The sequence below is a fragment of the Argiope bruennichi genome, chromosome 6, assembly GCF_947563725.1.
Source record: "Argiope bruennichi chromosome 6, qqArgBrue1.1, whole genome shotgun sequence".
Taxonomy (NCBI): domain Eukaryota; kingdom Metazoa; phylum Arthropoda; class Arachnida; order Araneae; family Araneidae; genus Argiope; species Argiope bruennichi.
This window is the reverse complement of record NC_079156.1, coordinates 93,347,360-93,361,237: the sequence shown is the minus strand read 5'-3', so window position 1 is coordinate 93,361,237 and position 13,878 is coordinate 93,347,360. Positions and strand designations below refer to the sequence as shown.

The 13,878-nt window shown below is 27.0% G+C and overlaps 1 protein-coding gene across 1 annotated transcript in view; it reads left to right on the top strand.

The window, feature by feature from the left end:
* Positions 1-5,954: 5,954 nt before the first annotated feature.
* LOC129971821 (acyl-CoA desaturase-like) overlaps positions 5,955-13,878 on the top strand; it is a 61,279-nt gene continuing 53,355 nt past the window's right edge. The window contains exon 1 of the mRNA XM_056085797.1: positions 5,955-6,160. The gene's annotated coding sequence lies outside the window, so the exon portion shown is untranslated. The remainder of the gene's footprint in view (positions 6,161-13,878) is intronic.

The following is a 13,878-nucleotide window of genomic DNA, read 5'->3' as shown; positions in this document are numbered from 1 at the left end:
CAACTGGCCGAGTGTAAACCCGTCATTAAGGAATGCCTAAGGAATTATGCCTTTACTTTCTCTTTACTTATCATTCTTATTTTGATCTAGTAAATGTACACTTTTTATGCTTGGTTATAGAACACAAGAAATATAATGGATTATATTTCTTGCTTGGTCTTTGAATGCTCGTTAATAAAATGTGGTAAATTTTCTTAAAACAATAATAGTTCTTGCCTGGATGATAAGATATCTCCTAAATCTGGCTGTGCAGAAATAAGACCACTAGTAGCTGTAACACCTATTGTTTGCCAACGGATTCTAAAACCCTCCGCACTTTTGCGCATGCGTTAGGATGGGTTTAATTCAGAAAAATAGGGGTGAGAGGAAAGAGGAAAGGAGGAGATCTTTTAACAATAAAGTAAATTTTTCAAATTTAAAATTTAACAATAAAGTTATTTTTGGAAATGTGCTTATCCTTCCGCGTGTTACCCCTTAGTGGGATAGAATGGTCGAAAAGTGGTCTTCTAAGGATACTGAAACGAACAGTATATACTGTTATTCTTTTAGAATTAAAGAATCTTTTTACAAATCTTTATTCTAGTCTATACTACATGGTGCTTGGAGATGGTTGATTCTTTGTATTTCACTTTCGATTTTTTTTTTTTAATTTTCTATTGTATTTAAATTATTTTAGATTGAAATAAATGAGCTCTCTTTTTAAGAAATGAGAATGTGCCTTTTATTCTTTGCTTTTTTTATTACAGTAAAATAAAACTTAGTGGAAAAGGGATTTAAAGGCAAAGGGGGAAAATGATCAAACTATTTTTACTTTAAAAAATAATACCTTAATAGAATCATAAAATAATATCTTAAAAGAAAAAACGAAGTTTCAAAAAAAATATTAACTTTGGAAACATAAATCAAATATCAAATAAAAATTCTTTTTCGTAATTCTAAAAGAATAAAAATTCTTTATTCTTTAGAAGACAAACAGTTTTATACCATCTACGATATATTTCATTTTTTTAAGATCATCATATCAAAATGTTAGTTTAAAAATTAAGTGAGAATGGTTTTGTTATCTTTATGTACCGTAAACCATTTATGTTCGTATATGGATTGAAATAATAATGAATTTTGAAATTAGGATGTTCGTAAACGTCTAGATAGATTCTTAATTCAAATGATTAAGAACAATTCATTTAAACAAAAATGACGGCTATAAAATTATCTATAATTTTATGAAATATCAACAGATTATGATTTTTTATATTTGGATTCGTTCCTCGATTATGAAAATTTTGCAGCTCTAGCTATTTATTATGGATGCTTTAGGGTAATAAAGAAACGGAAAAAGCTTTAAAACGAAGAAACTTTGGAGGTAAGATCCTTAATTTCCGATTAAGGATCTTACCTCCAAAGAGATACCTGAATTAAAGATCTGCATTTCAAATGTTAGTTAGCAATGTGAACTTCTATTAAGTGTTTGATCTCCGAAAAGTTACTTCTGAAGTAGCTTTAATAAGGCAATCTGAGGGGGGAAAAATGCTTTGCTGTATTAAGACAAATATACTGAAGAGTTGGAAGCGAAAATATTAAACATTGTTCAGGTTGCCATTCACATTTGCGTTGTTGCAGCTTTTATTTGACTTCTTACAGCTGAAAAAAAACCCTTAAAATTCTGTCAGATCATTAAAGTGTGCGTGCCTTCTTTCACGTAGAGAGAGCTAGGCTTTCTATTTTGAGTGATCTTGTAAGACGGGAGGAAAGTGCTAAAAATCTCACGCCGCATGGTTTCAAAATCGTGTCTACATGAAGTCGGCAAACTAGAAAGAACACTGTATGCTCCAAAAGGCCTTAATCGAACAAGTGAAGCAGAAGTTATAGTGGGGCAGAGACGGAAGAGTGGGACAGCTGACGGAAATTCTGTCGTAGGTTTATTGTTAAGGCAACAATTTGAACAGTAGTATCATGTAACAACAAAACAATTTATTCATCAACTTTCTTATTTTAATAAAATTCTTATTTTGAAAGTTATTAAAAAATTTATTATAGAATTATTTTATTTTAACTATTTATATTATATTATATTATTATTATTTATATTATTTTAATTTTTATTTTTATTAACACTTTGTACTTACGTATTTATTATTATTAAATTAATAAATTAATATAATGCTAAAATAATTATTAATATGTTATTATGTGTTAATTATTAAAATAAATCTTCGCAGTCATTTTTATTTAAGGGGACGATGGACTCTAATAGACATTTTTGGGAATTATTCAGTCAGGGTTATGAAATTTTTTATACATATGTATTAAAGTATAAATACGTCAAATTTCTTAAAAAGACCCTTTAAAACCAAATATATATATATATTAATTTAAAAGATATAATTTTTTAAAATTTCGAAATATTCCAGGTGACTTTTTTTTCTATTTTTTTTTCTATTATTTTTTTATTACCCATTGTAAATTTATTTGGAACAAAACTGCGCATAATTTTTTAATTCCAATTAATTTTTAGAAATATTTTTATGCACACTTACTGAATTTTCATAAGAATTTTATGTTTTTCTGAACTAAAACTAACTTTAAACTAGCTAAAAAAAACTCAAGGCATAAAATGCATACCCCATTCACTTTTAATGTTTGACAGAAATCTTTATTATCAATTTCGCTTAATTTCTTCAAAAATTAAGACAAATGGAACATTTCAAAGATATTTAAATCTAATTACAATATTATTTTGAGAAAAGTCATTAAGATGTATTTTTTCTCTTAACCTTCCAAATATTTATTTTCTTAAACAATACATTTTATAACACTATTTTAGTTGAATATAAACATGTATTTTGGTGATGAAACGATAAAAGTAAAATTGCACGTTTTCGTCCATTTTTGCTTATTTCAAAGTTTAGTTTCCCTTAAATGATTGTCATCTTTTCTTGTGGTGTTCAATTTTTGGCGCAGCTTCTTGTATTTCAGAATTTTAATATCTTGGGTGAATAGAAATTTAATTCTCATCCTTTCAACTTCTAAAAAGGGAAGCTACATTCTAACATGTTTCGTTTAATAAGATTTAATGTACATTTTGTTCGGCATGGAATAAAGATTTTGAACACTAATTTTTTGTATCACAAAATCGGATCTCATCAAGACTTCTTTAATTGAGTTCATATAATAAGATGAAAATAAATATGAATAAGTATGGGTGAAATTAACTATTCAGTGAATTTTAAAGTTTGAAAGCGGTGTGTTTTCAACAATATTTGTAATAATTATCGACGTTTTATTTTAACTCTAAAATAAATTATCGGCACAAGCGTAATGTTGTGTACATCTTTATATTAGATAAAGTTGAATTTTATGTATAGCTTTTTTAATACAAATTTGCGAGTTTTGTTCTATTTTGATTATGTTTGTAGCACACGTGCTTTTCAAGACAAGGGGAAGTCATTGTCAAATTTTGCAAAAGTCCAGAAGTTAATTAAAAAATAAATTAAAAGCTAGGCTAAATTTTTTTAACTCTATCAACCGAAACTCTCACAAATTGTTTAAATTATCTGAAAACTAAAAAAAAAAAAAAAATTTTTCAATAATATCAGTTTTATTTACATATAATTTTGTAATATAATTTAATAATTTTTTAAAAAATTAATTTAATTTGATACTGATTCTGAATCAATGATTTATTTTTATGATGAAATTTAATCTAATTTCATTATTTCATCAGATCATTCAATCTCATATTTTTGCTAATGTTAAAATTAAAATTTTTAAAAAAAGTGCTTTCTTTAGGTTTTACTCCGTCATAGATTCTTCCCTTATTTTTATTTTGTAATACATACATTTTTCAATCTACTTGCGCAGTCATTTGTTGTGAAAAGTTTCCATTAAATTCATATTTTTCATAGTCATCGAATAACAAGTAAATTTATATAAATGTATTGCACTTAATTGTTGCTGTTGTTTTGCCATGGACAAGCTCGCTGACAAAGTCAGCGATTTTAAGCCAAGGGAGCGTCTCTTGTTTTAGTAGCGCCAACTAGGGCCAAGAGTACGTCTTAGTACTCACGCATCACATTCGCTTGCAAAACCCCTTTTTACAGGGAGGCACATTCACACATCTCACAGATAGAACAGATGAAGAACAACCATGTCCGAACCAGGACTCGAACCCAGGACACCCAGGCCATGGAGAAGACGCGCTACCCTTATGCCAGGATGCCGGCGGACATTAATTAAGAAACATTATTAATTAACAATTAAGAAAATCGAAATCCCTAGGAACAAGTGAATCGCCATAGGCGGCAAGTCTAATAGTATTAAAATAGCTAGAAGGTTTTTTTTTTTTTCCTTGGATCAATCTTAATCAATTTGTATAATCTTTTAGTATCGTTAGATTTTCTAGCTCCCTCATCATAGCTATAAATTAAAAAAAAAAAAATGTTTAATGCAATGAGTGAACTTTTAAACCATGTCGAATTTTTAATGTTGAATCGATAAAACTGCATATAAAAGTGCATTCGAGGGGAATTGGCGTAGTGAAAGCGTAATTTATCTGTGTTTCTTTACAGTTTAGAATACAGCAAAACGTAAATTATTCGAAGTTCAGTTATTCAGATGTCTTTAAGAAAGAAAGAAAAAGTCTTTGCAAATATGATCTTCCCAAGCAGAAATAGGGAAATAATTAATTTTGACTGACAAGAGTGGTATTTTAATACAGTATATAAGTATAAAAAAATTGAAAGAATATTAAGTTATTAAATTAATATATAACAAGTAAATTTACTTTTACTGTCTAAAAACTAAAATTTTTTCCGTAAGTTATCCAATTCTCTCAATATATTATTATACAGATGCCGTCTGATTCCAGTTCGCCCATATACTGTATTTGTATAAGTGTTTTCAAGACAATTTGAGATCGCACAGCGAACATTGGGATATCTAGTCATAGTATTAAAGTTGAATTTTCTACTTTAAAGCTTGATTCTCTAGTAAAAGTATTAAAGCTTAATTTTCCTAACTATAATTTTAAAAAAATATATAATTTGTTATCTAACAATTACATTTAACAGATATATAATGGTACATTTGTTCTATAAATAGATAATAACGATATACGAGGGCAAGTATTTAAAGAGGATTATAATATCAATAATTAAAAGCACTGCACAAAAATGGAGAAAATGAAAATTAAGGAAATTTAGACAAATTTCTATTTTTTTTAAAATTTATTTCAAAATTTTTATTAAATTACCTTTTTTAAATTTTCAATTAATTGAAATTCCTGAAAGATGTGCTAATGACCAAAACTTGCCATTTGATACATTTCTTAAAAACTAGATTATAAAATTATTAACAATTACTTGTATGAATATTTCTTATTATTTTCAGCAACAAGATTTTGAAATTAAGCTACTATTTACTGTAATTCATAGTTACGAAATATTAAATCTTTTCCAATATTCTGGTAGGCTAAAATATTAAAAGGTATACGTTTATAAATAATATCTCTAAAAAGTATATTTGCCAATAAATTATTTTCTTCCTTTGTCTTTGTATATAATATAATGTAATATAATTTTGTTCGTAAAATTCAATTGAAAAAAAATCTTTCGCTTCCATAGAAAACAATCAGCAAGTTAATTTAAAATTATTAAACAAATTTTAATATCAGAAGCTTGCATATATAGATAAGCGAAAGTATATAATTTCTTTTAAACTATTGAACCACGACAACGAAAAAATAAAGTGGACAAAAAATTGGGATACATACAATAAGGAAACAAAAAGAATGAGTTAATAGCAATAAAAAAAAAAGAAAAACAAAATATTCCATTGTTCCAATGAATTCTAAAATCATTTGGCGCAATGGTACCTTATCTGGCAATATTTATGCACTTGGCAGTGCGCATGCGCTATGTAAGGTCCGTCCCAAAACGAGCGGTTTATGAAAGGGATCGCTGGATGAACTCGGGCTACCTGACTCTCGGAGTTCATTCAGTTTGTGATTCGCGCAAAAATCAGGAAGTGTTTTCTTGTGTCTTGCTCTTCGGAAGGAACCATCATCCTTGGATGAACCAACGGTGATTGAAGTGGTCAGTCTAACGGAAGGATTTTATTTTGGTCGCGTTTGAAGAAGAGCCTTCTTGCTTTTTACAGAAAGGTTGGTCATTTCCATTTTAGAGTCGTTATTATTTTTGAGGGAATTCTTTGATTTTTTTCATGTGAATCATACCCGTTTTCATTTTTAACTTGAAATCTTATTAAATATTTTAATGAGTTTGAAATAAAATAATTAAATTACATTATTTATATCGGTGCGTTTGAAATGAATGAATTATTTCTATATTTTACCTATCTGATATTTTCTTGATTCAGAGTATGGATTTTAATTTCCGCCCGTAAAATATATCCGTCATTATCTTTTAGTTTTCGCCTATGGAAATATTAAAGAATTATTTTAGACATTACCAATTTAAAATTGTGTTTTCTAAATGAAATCCTAAAATATATAAATACACATCATCACGATATTCTTACATTATAATTAAGTTTTATATATGTTAAAAAGTAAACTGTACAAAAATCAAAAACAGTGATATATATATATATATATATATATATAATATATATATATATATATATATATATATAATAGCAATACATGAAAATATGTATAGATTTTTTCAATCTTTTCTGTAAATATCTATTTAAGCAATTAGCACTCCAGAAGTAATTGGACTTTGAAAATAATTAAAGTATCAGGAAAAGCTATAAAAAGATGGAAATCATAACACATTATATTTCAGAACTTATCCTAACATTCCTAACAGCCGATTTATTTTCTAAAAACCCTCCTAATGGCAAAATATTTTACATTACAGAGTTTAAAAGTTATCCACTATTTAAAGGAATATCCGTTAATTTTATTCTTATTGTGATGGCATTCAAATAAAATTCAGGATCTAAAATTATTTTGTATGACATTCAACTAAAATGAATTCGGCTCTCCGATTGCATATATTAATAAAAAAAAGGAGAAATGAAATATGAATTATTAATATTAAAAAGCAGGATTAAATATCTTTATTTTCAACTTTTAAATAAACTGTTTTGAAGCGAAACAGGTGCTATATTATTTTTTTCTTGCCTATATTGAAAGGATAGGCAGAAATACTTTAGGCTAATATTTTCACGATATCTAGCCTCATTGTTTAGGTCCTATTTTAGATTATTAGTAATTTTTGGAATGATGAAGATTAGGACATCTTTTATCAGATATTAGAGTTCCATTTTGGTTTAGAAAATTCGTAACACGTTTTATTTTGAGAAATTCCAAAAGAATCTTTAAAATTAAGGGAAGCATAAATTATGAGATGCATAAATAAACTTGATATCTAATCAATAAAATAAGAATGTTTCTTTGATGGTTAAAAATTGATCACCATCCAGTAATAATCACTTAGAGAAGCACAAAAGACATTAATGATTTTTTTCCCTTCAGTTTTTTTTTTTTTTTTTTTTTTTTTTTTTGAAGGATATAAAGATAATTTTGAACGAAAAAGAGGAACATTTTTCAATCAGTTTTCTCCTTAAAAAATATTATTTATATGAAAAAGAGAATTCCGTTGATTTTATCAATGTTTTTCAACTGGAAATATCACAGTGTGTCCTGCAGTATTGCAACGTTGTCTCAACTGCAATGTTTGTTTATCTGAAGTGACAGAAAATTGATGCGACCCTGTTTGATGGTAATTCTTAAAAATAGCTGTAATAAAAAAAATCAAATAAATGAGAATTTTTCACAAACTGAAATTTTTAAATGAAGAATATGTTTGCCCACAGGTAACCAGGTTAAACACATAAATAGAAATATTTTACACAAAATTTAATTATTCATTTAAGTTATAGCACTTAATAATTTTGTAACAGTAATGCGATCGAAATGACAAAAATTGTTCAAAAACCTAAACTGAATAGATCGATGAATTTTTTAAATTTTATTTTAACTTATCCAAAATCATGAAGACAAATTGTGCTCATTTTAGGCATAAAATTTATAGTTAAAGTTTATAGTTTTTAGTTTGCCAAAGCGTAGTTGAAATGAATTAAAATATTATTCAGGACTTGACTGGTTTTCTTCATCAAATACTTTGTTTGTGGTTAATGAATAAATTATTTTTGATTCCAATTAAATCAGCTAGAAATAGTTTGGGAGAAGCCACACTTTCAAAGAACGGAGTTTGAGCGATCTGATGGTGAAGTTTCGATTTTGGGAAAAGAAGAATCACTCTTTTAATAAATTACAAATAAAATTATAAGTATTTACTTGATTATAAAACAAATTTTAAAAAAATATATTGTTTATATCGTGTTTCTCTTATATATTTGGATGTATATTGAGCTTGATATAGAGTTCTGTATAAGAAGCACTATCTTTTTTTGCAAAAAAGGAAAAAATATTACAGAATTGAATGAAAATTTTTTATATCTAAAAAATAATGATTATTTATAAAAACGAATTATTCTACTCTTAAAAGACTGAGAGAGAGAAAAAAATCTAAAAAATAGTTCGAAAAATCTGAAAAAAACTTTTAGTGAAGGACATATGGCTTTTACAGGCTAGCATATAATGAAAAAATAGCAGTAATGAGGACTGAAAGAATTTAAAAAAATTATTCTTGATATTATTGAAATGAAATACCATCTCTGCACCTAAAACATCGAGCAATACATCTTAATTTATTGTTAAATTCTCAGAAAGAAATGAAAAGTAAATAAATACAATACTTTTATCACGTGCCTATTAAATAAACAGATTATAATGCTAAATAATTTTCGTGCATTTGGAGTGTTGAAAATAAAAATTAACAATCGTAGACCTAAAATTATTTTTAATGGCGTTTGGGAAGCTTTGGGGGAAGAGCAGTGTACATTATAATATCATAAAATGAGTCTTAGCATCGAAATCAAGATGTAAAATTATAGTCAATAATATGAGAAAACATATAAAGCAGTTAAAATTCAAGATGTTTGTATAAAATTTTATTTATAATGTCAAAATCATTCAAAAAATATGCGTTCGATTTTTATATCATTCAACTTTTTAAAGAAAAGGACTCTTCCGATAGTTAATTAATATAGTAATTTTCTGATGGGACTAAACAAAGCGAGGCAAACAGTCATTATTATTCAAACGGTTTTATTACATCAGTGACAGAAAAGAAATTGTCATAAATGTATATTTTAAAAGAGCAAGTTCAAGACCGAGGTCCCTTCATTTAGCCTCAAACCGGTTCTGCAGGTCAAATATCAGGAAGCTTCGGCATTTTATTTCTTATGAAAATAAATCTAGGGTGTAATAGAAAATAAACTATTTTTTTTCCCATCAAAGTAAAAGAATTCTTTAATTGAGAAGTAAATAAACGGCAATGTGATGAGCTGTAACAGGTATAAAATAATTTTTTTTGATAATAATGCCTTTAATGAGATTTAAATAATGTTCTGAAGCTATGTGATTAATTTCGAAGGATTTTCCATTTATACTTCATATTAATTCTCATACAGCTATAAAAATTATGTATTATTTTTATTCAAATTCTTTTCTCTCAATTATTATTTAAAATTGAATCGGTTATATTTCGCAACAAATTTTTTGAAAATCGTCCCTAAATTCTCCAACTCGATTTCTCAGAATAAATCATATTATTAATATTATCTATAATTTTCTCGATTTTTTTTTTAAATTCTGCCATTAATGTCTTTTAAAAAGCATTGCTAAGATAACACCAAATTCGATAGAGTAGTTAAATTATGAAGAGTTACGTTCCGCATTTAATGCAAAGTTTTTAATAAAACTATTCAATGCATAAAATAAATTCTTTTTCACAATTTAAAAGAAGAAGGCGAAATTTAGCATAATAATCAAAAATAATTATATATACTATTAATAATAATTCTTAATTATATTTATATTAATTATAAAATATAATTAGTATAATACATAATATACATATGCATAATTCATAACACACATGATAATACATTGTATAATTCATAATGCATAATATAATATGAAATAATTGATATATTTTATACTAAACTGTCATATCGTTTAGAGAAAACAATGTTATAATAAAAATTGATTTATTAAAATTGAGAATAAATGTTTAAAATTGCAATAAATCATAGAAATGCGATTTCAAAATAATTGTTAAGGTACTCGATTTATGCTTTCAGGATACGAGAGATACGCGTGGCGCGTTTTTAATATGTGAACTCAGACACATTTTTCAGTTTGAAAAGCAAGTGACGTCATAAATATACCATATAACATCATATGGTCTAACATTAATAAATCAACAAATAACGAGTATGATTGTTCATGCGATTATATTATTACGTGAACTGGCTCCATTTTAAGTTGCCTTAACTTAACAAATATTTGAAAGTAGACCATTGGAATCTTTTCAAAAATAAATGCAAATGATACAAAAACGTCGAGTAAGTTCTCGAGACAATGCTTGCTTAATTGAGAATGCTAAATGACTTCTGTTGTTAAATTTTTAAATCAAAATATAGGTTTATCTCCATATATACTGAGGTGAGTGCCACTTAAAACTTCTTAAACATTTTGAAACTATAGATTTATTATCCTTTTTTTCATAAAAACAATGGAACTTAACATGTCTTATTTGGGAAGTATATTTAGGTTAATATAATTTAATTTCATCATTTTTTAAAAAATTGAATCAATTTTTTTCTGTGGAACAATGTTTTCTGTATAAATATTTCATTTCTCAATTGAGTCGATTCACATGATAAGTTTAACAACGCATACCTTTTGCTATCTTCATTGTGTTTAATCTTCCAAAAAGTTCTGAAGACATTGATATATTGATAATGTACATTCGTAAATCGACAAATCGTAAAATGAATATCGTTGTCTTGCAGGATGTTGATTGATCACTAGTGAAAAAAGTTTAAATTCACCGATTTAGATGGTTCATAAAATTAATTCTAAATATTTAAAATAATTTTATATCAATTTTGTAAGAAAACTCGCAATGAAGTGATGGCAAAAAATAATTTCAATACACGAGTTGTTTGTAAAGCAATATAATTTTTATTACTTAAGTTTGCTGTTTCAGGCAAAATTCAAAAACAGGAAACCTTAAATTAAAAGCTTTGTTTTGCCAATAAAGAACATTTTTAAAAGCATGATTTGATGAAAAAAAAGTTATAAATGATTGATTGTACATCATATGCATTTTTAACCAAGAATAGTTATGCATTTTCATTAATCGGTTTTTGCTATCTCTGACTGAGCATCCGTATTGATTATTATGTAAATATAATGAAACGACGCTGCACCAAAACTGGACAAGTGTCCTCATTGATTTCCTCAAATACTTAGGCAATAAAATATGTTTTATGTTTACTTCCATAGTGTAGAAAATGTAATCGAATTTACTTATGATCTTGGTTGATTGCGCCCACATTTTCTTGAGATATGTAATGTAATGTAACGTTAAGACCACATATAAAATTAACCTTCTTCTAAAATTAACCCTCCTCTGCAGATGGGTGGAAATAGCCAAATTTGTGGTGTATCCATCTCTGTACGATTAGACAAATCAGTAGGTATCCAACCCTTTGACAGATTTGGTTCAAAATTAGATTCAAATCTATAATTTCGGTATAAAGATTATATTCGAAAATTCACCTAACTTGTAGCATTTTGAGTTAATTTGTTCCCATACGCACAGTCGGGCAGACAATTTCGAACATCGACCGAATTCTTTTGAGAAAGTTCATGTTAAAATTCCATAATTTTGCAATAAAAATCGCAAATAAAATTTCATATTTCTATTTTATTATGTTTTGGAGTTACCCTGCAGACCACGCGTGGGCAGACTTTTCTAAGATAAGGGCTACTTCTAATTTATTCAAGGTGCCCCGGTCCACCCGGTGGCGTTGGTGTGGTGACTAAAGAAAGAAGTTCTACAGTATTTATCATATCTTAATAATAAATAAGGAATATGTACTTACCTACATAACTACAAACATAATAATAATAACCACAAATATAATAATATCAAATGATGCATTTTTAGTATCAAACAATCCAAAACACATTAAAAAAATGGATCATTTTCATCTAACATTAGCGCTCGTAGTTACAGTTAGAAGACTTAGATTGCATCTGTCTGCCAATCTAGAATATCTCGCTATATAATTGCTAATCTTGCATAGATTCTAAATGATCGTATGTGTGATGGAAACGGTATGTTGTCTTAATTATATTAACAGTTGTATTATTAGTTATATTAACCGTTGGATCGATCGCGTTAGATTTAATGCCCACCCCTGCTTTAGACTTACATATAATTCAAAAATTGATTTTCTTATTATTATTCAGGGATATAACGATATGGAACTCATCCAGATTCGCATTCATGTAGAAAGATGACGCATTGTAATCATTAAAATATTCGATAATATATTTAATGATTACGATACATTCGTTCATGAGAAAGTAAAAATATCCATTTCTTCGAAATTTAAGCTTTTCTGTCATAACTTTATTTTTTAAAGGAAAAAAGCAGGCAATTCAATTCGTGGTCTTTAATTGAATGCACTAAGTTAACTACGATGGATTTTTCGTAATCACCATCCTTGTGACCTAGAAGTGCGGTTTTCAACCTTTTGAACTATAGTCATGAAGGTTTTTCACCTCCTGTAGAAAAAAACATTCTATCATACCACCTGTTGGATTTCAACATGCTCTTACCCACACTCGAGGATATGTATGAATACACGATAAAACTCCTGGGCGCATTTGAAGAACTAACGAATGCCGGGAAATCTCTTGTGAGTTGGTAATCGTTGTCGACAGCACACCATTCTGCCTTGATCTCAATGCATTAATATTCCTTTTAATATTTAAGAAATCTTAATAATTTCATAAAGTAAATATTCGATAAAGCGTTGCATGCACACGTGGGAAAAGAAACTTTGTAAGAGTTAATTTTCAATTCATTGTCATATAATTAGAATATAAAATCAAGGCCACAACAATCGGAACATCATTTTTTTCAAGATAAAAATATTTACAAATTACTTTGAAATGAAAGAAAAGTTAAGAATGGCTATGGGTGTAAAATGAATCCTTTTAATTTTGATCTTTTCTAATAAATTGATATAAAATATCGCAACAAATATAAGAATGGGGATTATAGTTTGAAATAAAATTAAAAAAAAAACTATGTATAGATACATTTAAAAAGATAGGATTTTTAAAATTTTAAAATCTTATAAATTTTTAAAAATGATTGAGTATGATTGTATATTATAACAATTATTAAATCTCATCAGAAAGTGGATTTATATTTTTGAATTTTGAGATTAAATAATTTATATATCTTGAATAAATATTCGAAATTATGCCGTTTTCATTAGTTTATTGTTTTGGAGAACATTCGACCTTTTAGGGGAAAAAAAACCATCCGACATTCTGAATAGTTTTTTTTTTTCTGAAATAATATCTAAATATATAAAGAGATTTCACTATACCTTGTATAAAACAATATATCAAAAAGGTAAAAATGAATATGAAATTTTGGATTCAGATCTGAAGAATATTGTATAGAAATTACAATATCACAAACAGACGTTGTTGGATATAGATATGATTTTTAAAAGTAAAGAAAACGCAGTTTTTACAGAAATTTTAATTATAACAATGTAAAACAATTACCGCAGAATTTTGAACAGAAATGGAACTTCATAAAAGAAATCTTACTGAAATAAACTAGATGCAGTATAAAGTTCAAAATAAGAAAATGCAATTGCCATAAAAGCTGGTTAGCAGAAAATAAT